The sequence below is a fragment of the Bubalus bubalis genome, chromosome 10 (genome assembly GCF_019923935.1).
Source record: "Bubalus bubalis isolate 160015118507 breed Murrah chromosome 10, NDDB_SH_1, whole genome shotgun sequence".
Lineage (NCBI taxonomy): Eukaryota > Metazoa > Chordata > Mammalia > Artiodactyla > Bovidae > Bubalus > Bubalus bubalis.
In genome coordinates, this window is record NC_059166.1 from 67,416,002 (window position 1) to 67,438,203 (window position 22,202).

Here is a 22,202-nt window from a genome sequence, read left to right on the forward strand (position 1 = left end):
TTAAACCCAGAGAATCGGGATCTTTCTGGGGAAGAACAATGACTCCCCAGGTGGGCTCTGTGTAAGGTGACTGTTGTAAAAAACCCAATGGAGCACACTTAGTGAGCGTTCTCTGGACAATCACGACAATGCTCGCTCCTTTTTCCTCCAGGCATCCTCAAGTTTTGTTCCCTTCTAGGGACATTATCAGTATAAAGGAAAAAGCTATCGCCTTCCCATTTCCAGTATGTAGGAACACAGTGACATCTCTCCAACTCTCTTCCACCTAAGAGAGGCCCGGTAAAAGACTGAGAAGGACTGTGTGCATTGCACAGCTTGTTTAAATTATTTTACCTCGTGGTATCTCAATTTTTTGCTATAAAATTGAGTAAGTTTAATCATGTTTTGTGAGAAATAATTCGTGAAAAATCTAGTGACATGGTTTGTTAAGCTTGCAAATGTATTCATCTCAAAATAATAAAGTTATTGTAAAGCAATTATCTTCCAATTAGGAATAAATTTAAAAAACGAAATTGAGAAACAAAAATGGGGAAAATAAGATTGTAAAAGATACCATGTACAGCGGGATCAAATGAAATACAACAGAAATAAAAATTTAACAAAAGCTGTTCATGATCTTTATGCAGAAAGCAATAAGTATTGCCAGGGACATTTTTAAAGAATCAAATAATGGAAATATATACCATGATCATGGATTGAAAAACTCAGTATTGTCTTACCAAATTTAAATCCCCAGAAAGTTTTTTTTTTTTTAAGAAAATGACAAGCTAGTTCTAAACATGTGTTTGGAAATGTAAAGGATCTAAGGAAAAAAAATTATTTTGTAAAAGACAAACAGAATTGAAGAACTTATACTACTTAATTCTAAGACTCAGTATGAAGCTACAGCAATTAAAATGATGAAATAACACTGAGAGTTCAGAAATAAACCCAAACATACTTGATGGCCTTGTGGGTAGACAAAGATATTTGTTAGGCCAGAAATAGCACTAGAAATAAAATAAAATAAATTAAATTGGATTTAATTAGAATTAAATCCTCCTGCTCTCCTTAAAAGAAAACATCAAGAAAGCAAAGAGGCAGACTGAGAAAAAAATATTTGCTACACATATAACTACTAATGGAGTATATCCAGAATATGAAAAGCACTTTTCACCTCAATAAAAGACAAATAATGCTACTTATCATAAAGGTCAATAGGCTTTAGTATATATGAATATCCAATATTCATATATATTCACAAAAATATATATGAATATCCAATAAGCACATGAAAAGATGTTCAATTTTAGTCATTTGGGCAATGTACATTAAAACCACTTTGTGACATTATTTCATATCCACTAGAGTGGCTAAAATCAAAGACTGGCGAGATGAAATACTGCCAAAGATGGGGAGCAAAAGGGACTCTCATACATTGCTGGTAAGAGTGTTAAAATGATGCAACTACCTCGAAGAACAGTTTGGAAGTTTCTTACAAGGTTAAAAATACACTTACCATTTGACCCAGCAATTCCACTCTTTAAATATCTACTCAAGAGAAATGAAAACATATATGCACACAAAAGACTTGTACACGAGTGTTGTTCACAGTAGTCCAAACCAGGAGTCGACCTGATGTCCGCAGCAAGTGGATAAATTGTGGCACAGCCGTACAATGGAGTATCCTACTCGGTAAGGATGAATGACTGCTATACGTCACTGCAGGAATGAATCACACAGACAGTATGCTGAGTGAAAGGAGATGGCACAAAGTCGTGGTGTATGGTTACAGTCTATGAAATTATAGAACAACCAAAATAAATAGATAATAATAAAAATCAAATCAGTGGTTTTCTAAAGTGAGGAAGGGGAGACTTGAGCATGAAGGTAAAGGGGAACTTCCTGGAGAGGTGGAGGTGTTCTATACTTGGATCAGGATACAGTTCCACAGTGTCATCAACCTGTGTATTTAAATTATGTGAGCTTTATTTCATGTAAATTGTACTTCCCAAAAGTTGAATTTTAACAGCAGAATTTGGTCAAACTTTCTTAAATATTATTTTTCTCTCGCTTCATAAAAATATATGAAAATCTTTCTCCTCTGGAACAGAGATTGGTCTATACTAAGGGTTATAGAAATGACTGAACTCCCCCTGTCAAATGTTTCTAACATGACTCTCTTCAGACCTGTGGTTCCAATATTCTTAAAAACAGTGGATGATGAAAGAGGGTCCTATTTCTGAAACTAACAAAATGAGACGATAGCTCAACCTACAAACAAAAGAAGTTCAAAAAAATCTTATTGTCAAACAGTACAAACATACCCAAGAAGAGAGCATAGGATAATAAATCTTTACGTACCAGTTACCTCATGTCAATGGTCATCCCTATATGGCCACTGCTCTCTATCTACATACTCCCCTTCCCCAGCCTTCCCTTGAACTATTTTAAAGCAAATCTTGGGCATAATATCATTCTATCCAAAAATACAAGAAGTTCTAAATGTGTGATTCACTTGCTTATGCTGTATTCTCTGCCTGAAATGCTTGCCCCTTCCTCCTGAATATGGCTGACCCTTCTCATCTGTCAGATGAGACCTTTTCAGAAAGGCCTTTCCTGACCTCCCTATCAAAATAGCTCACCTTCTACTTTGGCCCCATTTCTTTTTGTGATGGTAATTTTTCACAACCTGTGATAATTAGTTACTGTTTTTTGTCTGTCTTCTCAACTATATGCTCTATGCAACAGCACCAGTACAATGCTCGGAAGGTGATTAATGAACAGTATGTTCACATTAATTGATTGTCTGAACAGATAGTCAGCTAAAGTCTTCAGAGGTCAATCATATTTCTTCTATATGCGGTGATGCCCTGGACAACCCACCAAACATGAGTTGGCACTGCTCGATTAGAATTTCCCAAACCATTCTCCAAAGGTATAAAATATGTGTCAAGTAGAACTAGTGGGTATGTTTTTATAAAAATCATGGAATGTTATAAGTGAAAACTGCTTGAGAAATAATCTACGTTCATAGATTTGTTGGCTTTTAGATTGAAAAGATCGGAGAAGGCAATGGCACCCGACTCCAGTACTTTTGCCTGGAAAATCCCATGGACGGAGGAGCCTGGAGGGCTGCAGTCCATGGGGTCGCTGAGGGTTGGACACGACTGAGCGACTTCACTTTCACTTTTCACTTTCATGCATTGGAGAAGGAAACGGCAACCCACTCCAGTGTTCTTGCCTGGAGAATCCCAGGGACGGGGGAGCCTGGTGGGCTGCCGTCTATGGGGTCGCAGAGAATTGGACACGACTGAAGTGACTTAGCAGCAGATTGAAAAGATAACATTTCATTGAACATGGTTAAACTTCTTTCAGTTAACAGACAAAAAAAAATTACCTAATATTTCAGAATTTGTGATTTACAAAGGCCATAATTTGAGACTTTTGTCTAGAAATACAGTCCATTCCGGGGAGAATCTAATTCCATGAAATATTAGAAAAAATACTCAATTTTATACTATCTATACATAATATACTCAGAATCCATTTATTCAACAAATATTTATTGCCAATCTATTATGTACCAGAAACTCTTCTGGGTAGTTGGGGCTGTATCAGTGAAAATAATAACAAAGCTCATATTTTAGCCTATGTGTCAATACAGTAAAAGTACATCCTCATGAATTTACTATAGTATTGTTATAAAGTAATACAGAACAAAATGCTTTCTATGATGTTCTCGGTAAAGGCAGAATTGACCATTTCCTTGTGAAATATTTAACACCAAAATCTCAGTATCATTACTTAGCTTCTCCATTTTCTAAACTCAAAAGAAGTACCCCTGCCAGAGAACCAGGTTGTGATTAGCTGTAACTCCAGCTTAAAAAGAGAATATTTTCCCCAGGAGTTCCCCTCTTATTGACTCACTGATGTGCAATCTGATTGCAGCATTTCTTCTTCAACAATACCAAAACTTTCATTACAACACTGGATGGGAGAAGAGATGTAGTAAGATGTACCCTCGAATCCAGAAGTGCTCAACATATTTAATACACCTTAGAGTTTCAGGTGACCCAAAGTTGGGCATTCAACCAAGTCTAATCCATATAGAAAGGCATCCTCCATTTCACTTTCTCCAAGAAATTATGTCAAATATTTTGTCCATTTTCCTCATCATTCATTTACTCTTGTTAGAGTACTAGTTTCAAGGTGTGATTTTGGAAGTACGGGCGCCACACTGATACTTTCTCCTGTGTTGGTCATGGAGTAAAGGACAACCTAAAAGTGTAAGGGCAGCAGTAAGAGAGGTGGGGCCGGGCAGCAAGAAGGAAGGTGTAACTCCCAGTAGGGGAGCAGATGCAAGAGTCTCCCCTATAATCTCAGGATGATAGCTCTGCTCTGCCTCTTCAGTGTCTTCTCCCAGCAACACACATGCAAGAGAGCATTCCTACTCCTCTGATAAAATGATCCTCATTCTCTGAATATTGACTTGGTTTTCCCATGGCATTTCTAGGAATTCTAGCCAGACTTGAGCTTTACCTGGAAACCACCAGCCTATGAGGTATCTAACTTGGATGACAAGGATATAATCACAGGAAAGTCAATTCCAACAAAAGTGGATTTTTGAAACAATAGGAGATTGACTCTACATTACTTTTCCCCTTCTAGAAAGGAAAATAACATGCGTTGCATTTTTGAAATTGAAAAATAATGCAAATTTCTTATTTTAACAGCTCAGATCTCAGTTGCCAAGTAACAAAACCCACAAGTTCTCTGTATTTTCCATGAGCTTTCAAAGTGTATGTTTCTGGCATACTTCAGGGCAAGGAGGAACTTGTTGCTAAATATATTGCATGTTCTTCCTACAAGATATTTGGGAATTTCTCAGAACAACCTAGGGGGTTGAAGGGGTGACTGAAAAGTCACTGCTGGCTTTTCCTCCCTGAGCTGTTGATTCTATTACTAATGAGAGACAAAGACTAATTGTTCCTCCCCTGATGAATGTTGCTTTCAGAAGCCAGAGGCACTTTTGAAAAATGGAGCATTAACCCTGGTGAGTTCAGAAAGGGACATGGAGGAGAATAAATCTAGGAGCCTATTTTCCTTGTAGGTAGATTTCTAACAATTCAAAACCTGTAAAAATTTTTGTCAGTTCAAACATTAGATGCCTGGCCCTGTGTCTTGTCTTTTTGTTCCACACACATGGTGAAAATTAATATCTCCCTCTTCCAAATTCTTACAGACCTTATTTTCTATATAAGCCCCTGGTACTCATCATATGCTGCCCGCACTACTGATGTTATGATACACGTGTTGCTTCCCTGATAAGATCACAAGATTCAGGGAGCAGATATAACACGTACTTCTTGTGTATCATCCACTGCCATAGGAAAACTGCTCCATATGTAGGCTCTAAACTTATGTTAAGAGAATAAACATTCCATATATGACTGAGTTAAGGCAACGCAAGTAATATCTGCTGACAGTATTTCCCACATTCCCCGTTTCCTTCCCTGAATCCCAAACAACCACACACTCTCTCTCTCTGTCTCTCTCTCTCTCTGCCCACTTTCCCTCCTATAGATATTAAAGCAAAAGTATTTTTTCATTTTCATTAGCCCCAGTTCCTAACATTTCTTGACCTTTCCTGATTTCTTATATTAAAATGTATTAAGAACTGGGCCTGTGTTTCGTTTCATCTTGGTCTTCCTTTGAGTCATGATTCTGTAGAATCAGCACTCCTTGGCTTTCTTTCCTATCTCAGTCTCCTCTGTGGGTTCCTGCCTGGGGTTTATCTCTCAGTTGTGGGTACTCCTTGGCATTGTGCCTACTTGCTGCTCTTAGAAATCACTCCAGGTAACATTTTCTATTACCAGCTACCAGCTGGTGACTGCAGTTTGTCTGCAGACCAGCTCTCTCCTCTGAGCACCGGACCTATGCAATCAAGCGCACTACTGGACATCTTCACAGGGCACCTCAAACCCTGTATGACCAAACCACACTCCTCAGCTCCCCTCTTCAACCTGCTCTGACTCCTGTTTCTGATCTCTGAGAATGGCATCAGCATCGAGCCAGTTCCCTAAACCAGACCTTGTGCCCTAGCTAACCACCAGTCTTCAATGGCTGTCATGCTTACTACCTTCAGGTCCTTGGGCTTCCCTCAGAACTCAGTTGGTAAAGAATCTGCAATGCAGAAGACCTGGGTTTGATTCCTGGGTTGGGAAGATCCCCTGGAGAAGGAAATGGCAAGCCACTCCAGTATTCTTGCCTAGAGAATCCCATGGACAGAGGAGCCTGGCAGGCTACTGTCCATGGTGTCACAAGAGTTGGACACAACTTGGTGTCTAAACAACCATCTGGTCCTTAGGCTCAATCAGGCAACAGCATCACTCACATCACACTGTGTTCAGTTGTTTCCAACTCTTTGTGACCCTTTGGACCACAGAACACCAGGCTCCTCTGGCCATGGGATTTTTCAGGCAAGAATACTGGAATGGGTTGCCATTTTCCTCCTCCAGGGGATCTTCCCAACCCAGGGATCAAACACATATCTCCTGTGTTTCCTGCATTGCAGGTGGATTCTTTATCTGCTGAGCCATCAGGGAAGCCCATCAGTCACACTAATGAAGTCCTATTCTAACTGGTCTCTCCACAGATGTGTGGTTTTAAGTCTTCCAGGTCATTTGAAGCTGAAACCAGAGTGATCTTTTTAAAATATAAATTTGATCATGTCACCCTGTGCCTAAAAATCTTTCAATAAATTTCATTCTTGTAGATGCAGCAAAATTCCTTAGTTTGGCTTACAAATGCCTATGCTACCTCATGCCTGCCATGCTAGCCCCAACTCTAAGCTTTCTATTCCAACTAAAGATCTTCGCTACCTCAAATGCTCCCTCTCATTTTCAAGTCTTGGCTTGTGCTCATTCCTCAGCCTGTCACACTGTCTTCTAAGCCTAGTCCCCAGTTTTTTCCCAACTCCTGTTTATCCTTCGTTTTATCTCCTCCTTGTCCAAGAAGCCTTTCCCAGTCCCTCAGTACAGGTTATGTGCCCATCCTTGGTATTCCCAGAGTCCATGTGCTCCCCCTTTATCTCATTTATCATATGGTGTTGTTCTTGGCTATTTTTTGTTACAAATTTCACACTAGTCACTCCCAGGAGGGCAGAGATTCCATTTTGTTTGAAGCTTAATCCTCAGCACCTGGCCCAATGCCTGGCACATAGTTAGTGCTCAGATAGTATTTGCTGATGAGCATCTTGCATAATAACTCATACGAAATCACTTCCTCAATGCGAGGGAGATACACTGATGAGAAAATTATTTCTCATCTTGTATTTCAAGCCAGAAACAGCTTTTCCCACCCTTACTGGTGGTTTCAGTTATCAAGAAGAGGCAACTTCCTTATTAAGTGAAGTAGAGGTGGGAACTATACAGAGGAGCTGGGTATGAATGGTTGTAGGGTCCAGTGAGAGCAGATTCCGGTTCATCATGAGGTCTACCCAGAGCATGAGTCTAGAAACCTCTAATTTAATACCCTGAAGCTGCTGTTCCATTTGACTTTTTGACTGATCTGAGATAGAGCCAACAGTAAGAATATTCCAGACTTCTAGTACACTCTCGAAGGCTATAGATCAGGTTTTCTATGCACATTAAATACATAATAATACTGGTCACTCATACTTGTCTGATTCTACATCAAAAGGAACCTGTTTCTTATTTGACTTTCAGACTACTTGGCACTCCTGTTAATTTCAAAGGGACTCTGTGTTTGACTCCTCTCCAATAGACACTGAGCAACCTAAGAAAAGTTGAAATATATTCAATGATTTAGTGATTAGTAACCACATATTGAAGTTAAAGACTGAGGTGTAAACAAATCCACATCTCGCCCTGAGGGGGTTAGGGAGAATGTTTTTAAGAAGGTGATTAAAACAAAGTCAATGAACAAACAAGCAAACTACTAAAGGTCTTGGCTGGCAGGGCCTGTAGAACATGTTGATTCCTTTCCAAGGGGAAAAAAGGGTCTGAATTAGATAATAACTCCACCAAGAGGCATTTAAAGGCCACTTTAAGCAGAATGCCCTTGTCAGGAACATGGGGCCTAATTACTGTGTGCGGGGGACACTAGTTGGTCTAACTTTTCTTCCAAAGAGCAAGCTTGACCAACCTAGACAGCATATTAAAAGCAGAGACATTACTTTGCCAACAAAGGTCCATCTAGTCACAGCTACAGTTTTTCCAGTAGTCATGTATGGGTGTGAGAATTGGACTATAAAGAAAGCTGAGCACTGAAGAATTGATGCTTTTGAACTGTGGTGTTGGAGAAGACTCTTGAGAGTCCCTTGGACTGCAAGGAGATCTAGTTCCATCCTAAAGGAAATCAGCCCTGAATATTCATTGGAAGGACTGATGCTGAAGCTGAAACTCCAATACTTTGGCCACCTGAGGCAAAGAACTGACTTATTGGAAAAGACCCTGATGCTTGGAAAGATTGAAGACAGGAGGAGAAGGGGACGACAGAGGATGAGATGGTTGGATGGCGTCACCAACTCGATGGCCATGAGTTTAAGTAAGCTCCGGGAGTTGGTGATGGACAGGGAAGCCCGGCGTTCTGCAGTCCATGGGGTCACAGAGTCAGACACGACTGAGCGAGTGAACCGAACTGAACTTGGAACACTAGTTAGTTTGTAAGAAGGAAAAACAAAATAAATGAATAAACAATTCTTTTGTCTATTTCTGGATGCAATATATCCTAAATTGTAGCAAGGGGATTCGCTGGCCTCCCTGGCAAAGGATTAAAATCCACTTTCCATCTTTCTGAGGTGCTATTAGCAGCAACCTGGTAATCTCCCTCATATGCCCAATTACACTGCAAAATGTCAAGCCTGTGAATTTAGAAACTTACTATCAACAGTTTGCTGCAAGTATATGTTAATTGATATTAAATCACCATGAAATGCCTATAGAAATGCACTGCCTGCCAAAGGCTTTCCAACTGAGGAAAGGTAGGCACAATCAAATAATTAGGTATGATTTTCCATTTCTTTACAAATGTTACTAAATACTTAATTCAGCACCACCTGGGTTCTCTTTTCATTATTAGATTACTTTTATTCATTTTGTTTAGTTTTGTGCTTTTTTAAGCCTTTTAAAAGAATATAATATTAACAATCAACTTCATTTGTTAATGCTTATTAATTATAGTATTCAATTTCTTAGCATTAACTATTAAACTGAAATCTGGATCTGTGACAATACTGAGAAAATTCAGAACTTAAAACACTTCTAAGAAAGAAGATAGATAACTCAGATTTGAGCATGTATTTATCACTATATATTTGAAGGACATATGCAAATTCCAAAATTATTTAAAATACTCTACAAAGTTGTGGTCATAGACTAGACATATAAGTTGATTCCCTGTATCCCTAGGTTTCCTCCATTGGCACAAAGGAGTATTATTACACTTTCCCACTTCCTTGAAATTACATAGAGGTAGCCACATGGCTTCCTTTGGCCAATGAGTGTCACTTTCAGGCAGAAGCATTTAATTGCTGGCATGAAACCCTCTAGCATTCTCGGGCCCTGCCTTGGCTAGCATGTAAGCAAAGGTTAATATGACAACGTGACACATTGAACCACCACATGGAAGGGAACTCCCTGTCAGGTCACCTGTTCATGCAGCAGACTTGGCACAAACAAGAAAGAAGCTTCTGTCACTCCAGGATTTGGGGTTGTTCACCACAGCCTGGCCTAGCCTTTCTAACCAACACAGAGACATCAAGCCCTGTCATAGCAAGCTCCCTTGATTCCCTAAGCACGTGTCCTTACGTACTGTCCATTCTTTCCTTAAATTCACTACTCAATTTAGTATCATACATATTTTTTAGTAGAACTGATAAGAAAATATTGGTAACTGGCACCTGAAAAAGCAGTTACCATATGTATATAGCAGGCAAAAAAACACATATATTAATATACTGGATTAAATGTCTACTGGAATTTTCTTTCCTTTCCTAGGAGAAATGTGTTAGTTTCCTATTGTTGCTATAACAATCACAGTGATCTAACACAAACTTATTCTTTAACAGTTCTGGAGAACACAACTCTACATCAAAGTCTTATCAGGGTCATGTTCCTTTGGAAGTTTCAGAAGGTATCTATTTCCTTATCTTCCTTAGCTTCTAGTGGCTGCCAGTACTCCTTGGCTTGAGGCCCCATCTTTAAAGAGCATCACTCCAACCTTCTTTTCCATCACCACATTTCCTACTATTCACTCTGACCTCCTGCCATTTCTTATAAGGACCCTTGTGGGATGTCCCTGGCAGTCCAGTGGTTAACACTCTGCACTTTCACTGCAGGAGTGAAAGGTTGTTGATGAACCACAAGACAGCTGGGATTCTTGGCCTCCAGAGGAGAAGAATTCAATCCAGGGCCAGAGACGAGGCTTGATTGCTCAGAGCTTTTGTGTAATAGAGTTTTATTTAAGTATAAAAGTGATAGAGAAAGCTTCTGACATAGACATCAGAAGGGGGCAGAAGGAATACCCCCTTTGCTAGTGCTAGCAATGGAGTTATATACCTTTTAATTAGTTATTACAATGAATCAAAAGAATGTCTGGAGGTTGTAAAGATCTTACTAGACCCACTCTCATAATTTACATTTTAAGATAACAGGATTAGCCAGAAGGTTTTCAGGAAGGAGAAACAGTCCTAAAGCAGGATACATTATTGTTATATAATACTTAGTACAGAGTTTAAACCAAGTTTGTTGTGTAATCATCAGCTCCAGGCTTAAAGATAAAAACATTTTATGCGACTAAGACTAAGGAATGTAGAAGAAAGAAACATTTGTCCTTTCCTTCTCCTTGAGAATTCCAGACCCCTCTCTCCTTGGGGACCCCCAGACTTCTTATCAACCTGCCTAGGAATTGACCCTCTCAGGAGGAACAGGTTCAATCCCTGGTCAGAGAACTAAATCCCACATGCTGCATGTGCAGCTGAAGGGAGAAAAACAAAACAATAAGCACCCTTGTGATTGGATTGGATCTAAGAGGATAATCCACGATAAATGCCCCATCTCAAGATGTTTAACTTACACATATCTGCAAAGACTCTTTTGACATATCAAGTAACGTTCACAGCAAGTGTTTAATCATCTGGTAACATCTTACTTCCTCACACCACCCTATACCCAACTCACCCCTTCTTAAACAAAAGCCCTTGCTAAATAGACAAATGTTTAGTTCAAATGTACCCTGTATCACATCTCCTTTTTCAAGAGCCCAAAAAATATGGTTAGTAAAGCTATACACAAAAACACACACACAGAGAAAAAGATCTTTCACAAGAGCAAGAACAGGAGAAAAGAAAGTAGCTTGATTGAGGCTCATTAAAATTAATGGGGAAAGAAGTAAAATATCTTCTTATACTGGCACTCAGTACTAGGTCCTTATGGGAAAAAAATAAAGCTTCAAATCTATTTATGTAAACACTTGTATTGTCCATATTGATATCAACAGTTGATATATATGCATGGATTCACATCACTAGGAACTAATCAGAACATAACCACTGTTTCCTTACAATTTGCATATTAGTTTTCCCTCATTCCTCCCATGTGAGATGATTTGCTGAAAAGTGTAGTTGGCTACTTTATTCTTCTCAGTTCAGGTCTGAGCAGGATAACTCCTATTTCATAGACAGTCTTGTTCATACTGAGCCCTGCATACACTGAATGAATGAATGAATCAATCAATCAAATAGCATTTTTTGGTGATCTGCTATATTGGTAGTATGCTAAGTATTTTGTATATGTTATTTCATTTCATTCTTCTGACATTGTTCTGTGGATATCATGTCCAAAAATTCCTAGTGCTTGCCCTCAATTATTTCATGCTATTGAGTTTTTTGAAGCTAGGATTTATGGAACTCTAGGGTACATACAGATATGCAAATTCAGAAGCTCTGTGAACTCTAGTAATTATAAGCAGAATTATTGCATGTGGAGAAGTACTCATGAGCAATTTTCTAGAAATAGAAGGCTCATCTTTTCATCAGATACTCAGATACTTAAATGATCTGTGTAGTGGTAATTCTTGGTGTTTGCCTATGCAGCATCACTTCTGCTAATAACAAAATTCATTCCTTCCCTTTGGAGAAGACCACTTTGCCATATGATTTAGATGGGACTAATCACCCCACCTGGCTGCATGGTGGGCCTGTAACCCAAGCCAGGCCAATCAAAATTTAAGAAGAATGTATTTTCCACTGGGGCTACAAAGCTTGTTGAGCATAAGCTACAAGTAGGTGATGATCATCTTTGCCAACAAGTTGAGAAAACTGCCTAACATGGAAACCCAACAAGAAAGTTAGGTGAAAATCTAGAGAAAGACAGAATGACAACAACTTTTGTTGGAAGACATAATTTCATCCAAAGTTGAAGCCAAATCCAGTTTAGGATTTTTTTTAGTTACATGTAGAATAAATTTCAGTTTTCATGTAAACCTGTTAGAATAGTCTTTCCTTTTCAGTGAGAATCAATTTAATTAATTTAGCTTAAATACTTCCCACAAACAAGTAAATAAATAAATACACTAGTTTATTGCTTCCAGATGCTAGGCTCTCCAATCCATGGTTATTGATTCAGCTTCATTCTATTATTCTTGGAGCCCATTACTTTATCCTTCCCCAAATCCAAACTCAGTGCTACCACCAGCCCATGGCTTATAATGCTCTCTCATTTTATTTCACCACCTCCACATCCACTTCTTTTCATATTGTGAGTGGGACACGATAGCAAAAAGTATCTTTCCACTCAGAGTGGACCTGAGCCACTTGCAAAATCACAAAAGCCAGCCAGTAAGTCTCTTCCATACTTTTCACTCTTGTCTTGAGCAGGTCAAAGTGAGTTTACACCTTTTGTCCTAATCAACATAGTAGTACTCAATACTTAAGAGTATTCAATAGATATTTGTTAAATAAATGAAATTTTAAAATACTGGAACTTCTCTCTCTATTCAGTCTTAAAAGGAAAAGAAAACTACCAAAAATGGAGTTTGAATCAGTGACCTCACTGGGGATCAATCCCCGGGGCAAGAGAATGTTGGCTCCATCTTTACTTGGTGTACTATTGGTCGAAAAAGACAGGGTACAAGAAATCAGGAAAGTGGCCAGGCCCACTACAGTAAATTTTAGGAAATAGCTAGCTTTATTTTTATGACACAAATTTTTAAAGCCTGTCCTAAGGAAACACAATACATGAATAGTACATGAATAAAAAATGAAAGTGAATGAAAGTGAAATCAGTTATTATGCAGAAAGGATGGGATTAGAGTCCTATTTTTCTCTTCTTGAAAAATTCCTTTATGATGTAAACAGTTAATGTAAAGTATTTTCAAAGAATTGACACAGATCTGTACTTTTTTTTTTTAAAGCTATTGCAGATAGTTCACCTGTGTTGCAACATATCCTCAAGTTGAAAAATCTTCTGGTGACAAAATATCTAGAAAATAGAGCACTGGCACGCACGTGCGCGCGCACACACACACACACAAACACACACGTATTTGGGATAAAAGGATGAATCCATTTGATAAAATTGATTATTTTTTTATCATAATAAGTGTATACTATTTGCACTAGAAAAAATAAAAAAGTGACCAGATAATATTTTTTCATTATAAGACCCAAATATATTTTTGAAATGGTGTTAAAAATAAAAAATATGCGCACCTACGTGTCAGCTCCCCCATCCCAGCAGGGCGGAGCCAGACTAGGCTACTGGGACAGAAGAGTCTTCTTAGGAAATCCCTGAGAGCTATAAAGGAAGTGAGGAAACAGAAAATGCAAAGCCCCAGTAACCCCTCAGAACCACAGAAGCCTCTAAATTTCCATGGGGGGTTTCAAGAGTGAGACCTGGTGAAAGCAGAAAGCTGGAAGCATTTGGAGGCACAGTGTCAGCGACGGTGACAATGAAGTCACCAGGGGCCACCGTGACCAGACCCTTCCCTCCCACTGTACTCAAGCTGCACAGGACACTCGGGGCAGGTCCTCTCTGTGTCCAGTCAGCCACCAGGCTGGGGGATTGCCTGCACAATGTGAAAGAGAAGTGTAAAACTCAAGAGGAGGGGAAATGCCTCTTTTGGAAGGGACTTTCCCTTGCGAGTAAGGTTTCAGATCATGTTCTGCAACAATCTCCTGACTTGTGACAGGGTTTCAGGGAAATGAGACAACGCTGATGCAAATTATGAAGAAAAAAAAAATCATTGCTGTCTTGAGAAAATGAGCTGAACCATGCTGAACCTGACAAGGCAGAACTCTAAGAGTGTGGAGAATAGCAAACGCTGCTTTGAAAGGAAGCAGCAGAGAGGAAGGGCAAATGCCTCTTAGTCATAACAATAACCAGAGCTTCCATTTACTGAGCGCCTACTGTGTGCCAGGAGCTTTGTGTGCATTATCTCTTATCCTTACAGCAGGTACTATGAACTATCCCTTTCTCATCTGTAAAGATGAGAAAACACACTCAGAAAAATTAAGCAAGACATTAACCAACACACCCAGTTCCAGGGCCAGGATTCACATTGAGACCCATCTGATACCAATTTCTGTGCTTTGTGCTTCTGCCTCAACCCCTGTCCCTAATTCACATGACGTACTATACAAGTCACAGACTTCTTTAGACCTAGATTCTCTTATGACAGGTACAAGTAAGCCTAACATCAGATAAGACAGGTAGCCTCAAATTAGCTGACTTCAGCCCTGATCTATCTCTGCCACTGACCAGTTCTATGGCAATAGAAATATCATATAATTTCTCTGGGGCACAGTTTTCTCATCTATAAAATGGAGTTGTGGGGGGGGCGGGGCTCTCTGCTTTCAACTTTTATGAAGCATACCTAGTCCTCGTGTACCAAAGTAAGGAAGGAACTTACAAAATAATTTTTCTTTTCTTAAAAAATAAAGAATGTAATGGGATTATCATATTCTGTTCTAAGCTACATAAACAAAAGTGCTTTTAAATATATTTTAGAAGGACTTGCAAATGGAGACAAAGTAACCCTGTCAACCTCATGTTAATAGAAAGTTTAAATTAAAAAATTTTTTTAAAAAGCAAATCAACATTCCTTATCCCTCTCCCAGAGTATATGATCACTGTGAGAAAATGATTACTTGCCAAGAGGGCCTATGAATCATTAAACTGTTGTCCTCAGCCTCTGATCAAGCAAGAACTACAGGAGGAAAAGCTGAGAAGCTGGGGTGTGAATGCTGAATTGCTGAGAGTTTCACTCACAGCACCATCAGTCAATGAAAATGACACGCAAGCAAGCTGCAGGACTGTCGAGTCACAAGACTGCAATGCTGTAAGGCTGAGTCTAGAGCGGAATGACATGGGCCCCTGGCTTTCTGAGTCACTCTTTGGGTCAGAGTCTTTACAGCTCTCCAGAGTCGCTGATCAACAAATGCAAATAATGCCAGCCCTGGGCTTGTCTTGACAGGCTTGTTCACTGATGCTTGTATAAGAGACATCGTCCTTATCTGGAACCACCAGCAAATATTACAAAGAAAGGGTTAAGTTGCTCAACATCAGCATTTATATTCTAGAATAGAAGTACATGTGAGATAGACACCACAAATATACTTTCTTTCCTCTGTGGTTTCAGCATGTATTATGCAGTAATTTCTCCTTTTTGCTAGTAAACTAGGGCATATCTATAGCAAAAACTTTTGTATTTTATTTTTCTACGTGGTTTTCATGTCTTTAGAAATTGTTTGGTTTGAACTAGGACCTACTTTGTGATCAAAGGCATAGTTAAAATTATACACTGCATATATAAAATCCTAGGAGCTTATGGAAGGCAATAGGAAAACTGATCTCTCAACTAACTCCAACTGTTCTCTACTTTTATGCCTTAAAGATAGTGAAAATGTAGCTGTGATCATGTAGAAGGGAAGATGTTTAAAATTCTCCCAGGCCTGGAAGGGAATGACAGATATGGTCTAACATAGGTGGTTTTTTTTAGTTAAGGAATTAGAGTGAGGTTGGACTAATGAATAAAACCAGGGTTAACTCTGGTTAGCTTAACATCAGTTGTAGACTTAACATCTGTCTTCCTTCAAGAGATATTACAGAAACAGCAGATCTTTGGACCTGAGACACTAAGAGAATGGAAGTCTCTAAAGTTTTTACGGCAAGAATTTGATATTTCTTCAAGTAAATGCCACCAAACTTCAGGCCCACAAACGATTGTGCATAAAAGTTTTACGCACCAAAGTAGACAGTTCAGGAAACCCTGAAGTGTGATGTCCCCTGCACTGCACTCACCTTGTTGGAGGAACCTGGACACGCCTGTCAGACCCAGCACATCTCAAATTTACTGCAGACCTCATGTCCCCACCTCCTTTGTTCTTCATATGACAGCTATTAATCCTGCACACCTAGTGCCTTATGACCAATTCTTAGTGAAATGCTGGTGAGGAAGACATGGAACTAGAAAGGAGGAAGTTACTAGAAAGGGCTTCACAGAAGGCTCCTGAATAGTGATGTCCAAAAGGTAACATCTTAATGTGAACAAAGATAAATAATGGATGCTGTGCAGGTGGACAAATCAAACTGACCAGGGAAAAAAGAAAGACTTAAATTATAAGGCATACATATACTCAACTCTGGGAGGTAGGAATTATTATCCCATTTACCAGTAGCTACAATGAGCCACTCATACAAGACCACACGCCAAGTAACTAACAGCACTGAGAGGCTGGCAGGCACCAGTAGTCAGACAGCCACTCAGAGAACAGCTCTAGAGGCTGCGGGTCACCTAGACTCTGACAGCAGCAGAGCACATTAGCTGTGCAGTGATGCAGCCCTGCAGTGATTTAAAAGCAGATATGCAGGTCTTTGGGGCCTACCAAGTGGTTCAGTGGGTAAAGAACCTGCCTGCAATGCGGGAGATGCAGAAGATGAGGGTTCAGTCCTTGTGTGGGGAAGCAACCCTGGAGGAGGGCATGGAAACCCACTCCAGTATCTTGCCTGGAGAATCCCATGGACCAAAGAGCCTGGCGAGCTACAGTCCATAGAGTTGCACAGACACGACTGAAGCAGCTGAGCACGCATGCCCATGCAGGCCTTCAAAACCAGAGCGTGCTCTTTCCTCTGCAGCTGAAAACAGGCTGAGGCAGCAGAAGAAAAACTTCTGTTTCTTCCCTTCCCTGCACCTTGTGTCCCTTGATGGTCAAACTCGTGAAGAAACAGGCAGGAATTATGTCTACAACCTACATCGTCTGTGACAAGTCAAAGCAGGAAATCTCTTCTCTCACACGGGGTCCTCTTTTATGCTGTCTAAAGAAAGACCAGCTCTAATTCTCCTTCCCCAGAGAGAACAGACCACAAGTAATCTTCATGAACACCCATGCTTCTCACTGATTCCATCCATCTGGCTCCCTCAAATCCTTCCCTTTTGAGTCCTTGCAAGTGTATCTGGTGGGGATGTCTGACTGTCAAGATACTAAAGGATTATGCAAACCATAAGTGCCCTGACCTGAAAAATAAATGTTTTCCTTCAAAAGCTGCCTTCAACTTTATCTAAACTGACTCTCAAGCAGCTGTACCCAGCTTCCACTTCTAGAGGTGGCTGGAATTCAGAAAAAATTTTTGGATTTTGAGTGAAGCAGGACTACCTCTTCATTTTCCTGGGTAGATGCTTACATGGAGAGTTCATTACAGTACATGGACTGGAGAGGGTTGGGTATTAAGTGCAAGGTGCTCTTGTTGTATTTAATCCCTCCTTCTTAGTAGTTAAAAAAAAAAAAAAAGAACATACCCCAACATATCTATGTTAATTATGAGTTGCATAACTGTACTACCAACTAATAGATTATGAACAATACAAAACATTCACAAAAAATAGAATTCTTTAAAATACTATATTTAAAGATTGATCTATTTATCTGTTTACTTATATTATTTCCTCTGTGTACCTCAATAAATCAAGGGGAATGTGCACCTTCTTTGGGGGCCACTTACAGTTTGCCCACCTTGAGAGAATTCATCTATTACATGAGCTCAGAAAGGTTTTGAGTCTCCAAATAATCTTGTTAAAATCCTAAACAGCCTGTTAATATCAAGATGGATCTTAAGGCAATTGAACTAAACACCCAGAAGAAATCACCAAGTAAAAGAGTTTAAGCCACTGGTTGGCTGGCTTGCAATGAGTTACTTCTATTTCCCCAAATGTTTTTGGATCATTGCCCATTGGATTTTGAGGGGAACAATTAACTATCCTCTCCTCGGTAATGTCACTCTCCCTCAAGTGTATTTAATCTTGCAGAGCTGTTTCTCTAGAAGAGAACAAGGTTATGTGAAGGGGAGAGATCATCTCTCCCTCCAGGGTAGTTACGCAATGCAGGGTCAAGGGCTGTGTCTTCGAAATTCAAATTGATGTCTGGGGAGTCCTGGGGGAAGAGAGGGCTGAACACACTCGAGCCTTCTAAACTGGGCATGCGGATTATTTGAGTTTTCAGATTCAGAGTGCCATTGGAAGCACAAATAAAATATCTGGCACAACCAGTTTTTTTTTTTTTTAAAGTAAACATGGGGATTGTGTCTGGGGTATTGGATGAGTATAGGAAAGCACTAAACCCTCACACTCACTCTCCTTCGAGAGGCACAAAATTCCCCTGCTTAGAAGGAGAGCACTGGTAGTTAGCTTCACTTCTCATTGAAAAGTTTATGTGTTTGTTTTTTTAAAGACTCCTGGGCAGGGAAACCCACTAAACCACTATTAACATCTTAATGTGACCTTCAGAAGAGGCCCGGTGGACTAATAAAAGTGCTAAGAGTATCTGAAATGTTACTGATGGGAGACGTGGTGGAGGGGAGAGGATGAAAGGGGGAAACTCGTTTGGAAGACCTACTGATCTGAGCTGTGGATGTTAGGGGCAAGTGGTGAATAAGATCTCTGAAGGGGGGAGCGACCTCATTTAGAGTTTTGTTTGGAAATCATTCTAATGACAGCCACCCTAAATTCTGGCTCTTTGTTCCACAATCCCTTAAATGCAGAAGTGAGTCCAGCATTTTCATAAGCCTCAGAGTGAACAAGAAGTTATGGAAATTCCTGGTGGGCTTATGCTAGACTCTAACACTCAGGCAAGGAAAAACAGGGAGATTCCATTGATGAGTCACATAGAGGGGATAGGGGAAACTACAAAAGGTTTTTTTCAGACAAAATGAGTCTTCAAGAAATTTGGGAGAAACCATTGAAGTTAACAGATTTGAGGGATGTGGGTGTATGTCCCATGCAACCTAAGAATACTAAATGATAACCCCCCAGAAATAAAATTTTATGTGAGAACACTCGGTTTGAAAAGCAGAGAGCAAGAGTGCTGGCACTGGGGCTGGCGGGAGCACTGGTGGAGGATCTAGGGACGAGGTCTCCTGGGAGGAAGAGAGACCCAACCACAGCTGGAGCTGTTTGGCGAGAGGCCAATCCAGTCCAAAGTCTGAGAGCAAGTGACAAGTGAGCCTAAGGACAAGGCCAGAACCTGTAATGCCTAACGACTGATGCAGTCAGCCAGCATGGCCACAACCTTGCTAAAAAGTGCTTTGACTCGAGAGGCTGGAGGAGACAGAGATAAATTGGATCAGGAAGAAGCACATTGATGGGAGATGACCAATTATATGGATGAGAATTTCTTGTACAGCTTTTTCTTATTGAACACATCTGTTGTAAAAGCTCTGGCATCAAATTTTGTATGATACAAAAATCTTAAAAACTCTGAAGCGACTATTAAAAGTGTGATGTCAGATATAGTGTGGCCATAAACAATGCTGAATACCATAGACAATAATTTAGAAAGTTCTGATCACATCTTGACAACAAAACAGAATCTATGTGAAGCCAAAGCATCTGAATGAACAAGAGAGAAATACAAGCAATAATTTTTCCTGGAAAAGCCAAACATCTGGATATTTTGGAAGGCTAAACATATGTTTCATAAACCCACAGTGTATAAAGTTAAGACATTCTATGATCTTCTGCTTGGATCTAAGTATTTTCCATAGTTTTATGTAAACATGGCAAAATAGTATTAGTTCAATAACTAATAACTGCATATAATCATGATAATTAATATGTAACAGTGGTTGAGCTTCAGAATTACTGTATGATGTATTTTAAAATTAAAGTGCCTGTATTTTAAACATGAGTCTTTCCCAAATAATTTGCTCAGTCACAGAAGGGCGGAGTCCTTTGGGATCTTCTACTACACTTAGCTGTTTCCAGAATCCCAGTTCATCCTACATCTGGCCATTTACATCCTTCAAATTGGATTTAAACACACACAAAAAAATTTTTTTTAATTAGCCCTCATGTCTATTACACCTTTTTCTCTTACAGCATCCTGTTTTATTACAGTGGAAGTTTCTGCTTACTTGTCATCTCCCCAGATATGCTGGAATTCTTTCATTGCTTATGTGAGGCAGCCAGTTTCTGACCGTCTCTGTAAGACAGCAAATGCTCAATTAATATTTACTAAACTAAACCACAGCTAAAACTGAAATTAAATTAAGATTCTGCAGGAGTTCAGAGAGCATGTGAGATAGTTTGCTTCTTAACTAATAGTTCTGCTGCTGCTGCTGCTGCTAAGTCGCTTCAGTCATGTCCGACTCTGTGCGACCCCATAGACGGCAGCCCACCAGGCTCCCCCGTCCCTGGGATTCCCCAGGCAAGAACACTGGAGTGGGTTGCCATTTCCTTCTCCAATGCATGGAAGTGAAAAGTGAAAGCGAAGTCGCTCAGTCGTGTCCGACTCTTCGAGACCCCATGGACTGCAGCCTACCAGGCTCCTCCATCCATGGGATTTTCCAGGCAAGAGTACTGGAGTGGGGTGCCATGGCCTTCTCTGAACTAATAGTTCATTAGTCTTTAAATGTGAACAAAGGAGTTACCCTTGCACCTTTGATTTCATTGGGTTTTTCAATATTCACGTCAACATATATTCAGTTTTACTGAAAATATGAGTGGTTCAGCTTGTTCATTACAGATTTCCTTTCTGCTTTCCCTTTTGCTGATTCCTTGCCAGCTCTTCTACACTTCCTTCTCACCCCTTACTTTGTCATTGCCTCTGGACAAACCTATCTACTCATTTGTTAGGTTTAAGATAAAAGAGGCATAGGAAGAGAAAACAAACCTGAACCTTGGGCATAGACTTGATTCTCACATAATTTCCCAAATTATTGTAACGGCTTAGAGCTCTTTTTTACTTTTCCCTTTAAGTGCACTGAACTCCCTGGACAGGCAGCTACTAACTCTTAAGAGTTTGGGTTTGTCTCTTAAATATTCAAAACAGGTCAGTAAGTCTATCATTTAATATTCACTTGTTGTTGGGACTCTGCCTTTTCAGAACCAGTGAGAAAGTGAAAGACAAATGTTGGCACTCGTTTTCATAACATAATCAAAGCCCATTTCCTGGGGAGGAAAATGTGTTCATGGTTTGACCCTACTGTGCACAGAGAGGGAACACTGACCCTCATCTCCCTGTAGAAATAGGCTGGGGAAGGCACTTCAGGCTAGTGCTTGAACCCAGGTACAAGTGCTATCTTTAAATGCCTCCAATTCCTAAATGGAGAGCAGGCTCAGGGACAAAGCCCATAGCTACCATTCAGTGTCAACCTTTACACTTGCTTTCATGTAGTTTAAATTATTTTTTTTGACCTTGTAAGTTTTGAATAAATTTTTTTACTAATTTCACAAGCACCAGAATAGAGATGGAGAGAAAAGGCTTCCATCTCCTCCCCCGCCCCAAACCATTAATCCAGTGTTAATTCTGATATGTTCTCCTATAAAAGTGCACATCTCAGTCTATGATTTTTCAGGACACACCATATCAAAGTGTCATACACACCAAATTCAAATGATATACAAATGATGTGTCTGTTTTTTTCTCTAGCACAGTCTAAACTAGCTCCTGAGTACAGTGTACACCAACGATGAAACTTTCACACAGTATTTCCTTCTCCTTACACCCAACCAGTATCTAGATAGCTTCAAATAACTATTAAAAAACACCATTTCAACTACAAGTAGGGATATAGTTATCAAAATCTTGCTTCTAATATCAGTGTATTATATAGACTTTAAAGTTTATAGATTTATCTTAAGAATTTAAGATCTTACAGGCACTAATCTCATATTATCTCTCATGAAAATATTTTATTTTTGAGAGA

At 39.7% G+C, this 22,202-nt stretch overlaps 2 long non-coding RNA genes across 4 annotated transcripts in view; both read right to left on the reverse strand.

Moving 5' to 3' along the window:
* LOC102400054 overlaps nucleotides 1-22,202 on the reverse strand; it is a 286,205-nt gene that overhangs the window by 192,996 nt on the left and 71,007 nt on the right. The gene's annotated exons all lie outside the window — the stretch shown is intronic.
* On the reverse strand, nucleotides 417-16,944 carry LOC123464617. The gene is made up of 2 exons (XR_006639649.1): nucleotides 16,305-16,944; nucleotides 417-1,701 (listed from the first exon to the last, which is right to left on the reverse strand). It is a non-coding gene; the product is annotated as an uncharacterized LOC123464617 (long non-coding RNA).